Consider the following 342-nt stretch of genomic DNA (forward strand, 5'->3'; position numbering starts at 1 on the left):
CGAAAATACTCGGACATGGTTTAATCGAGAATGTGTCGTCGAAAAGGTCACATCACTTTCATGTAAGAAGCTTGTTTGTTAAACAAGCAAAAGTATATATTCTCTTACACAAAATCCCCTAAATCACTCAACAAATCCTCTCACTCCACTACCATTAGACACATCACCTATGCTAGTCTAAACCTACTTACTTTGCATTAAATTTTCTAATTTGATGAGGGTGAGGCTCTCCTATAAATACCTCACCTCATTCTCTCATTTTTACACTAAATTTCCTATACAAACTAATGTAGTATTTTATTTCCTCTTCTTCATCTTCTTCTCATACTTCATAGAAAGTTA

This window comes from Lupinus angustifolius, chromosome LG04, assembly GCF_001865875.1.
Source record: "Lupinus angustifolius cultivar Tanjil chromosome LG04, LupAngTanjil_v1.0, whole genome shotgun sequence".
In the NCBI taxonomy this organism is placed as follows: domain Eukaryota; kingdom Viridiplantae; phylum Streptophyta; class Magnoliopsida; order Fabales; family Fabaceae; genus Lupinus; species Lupinus angustifolius.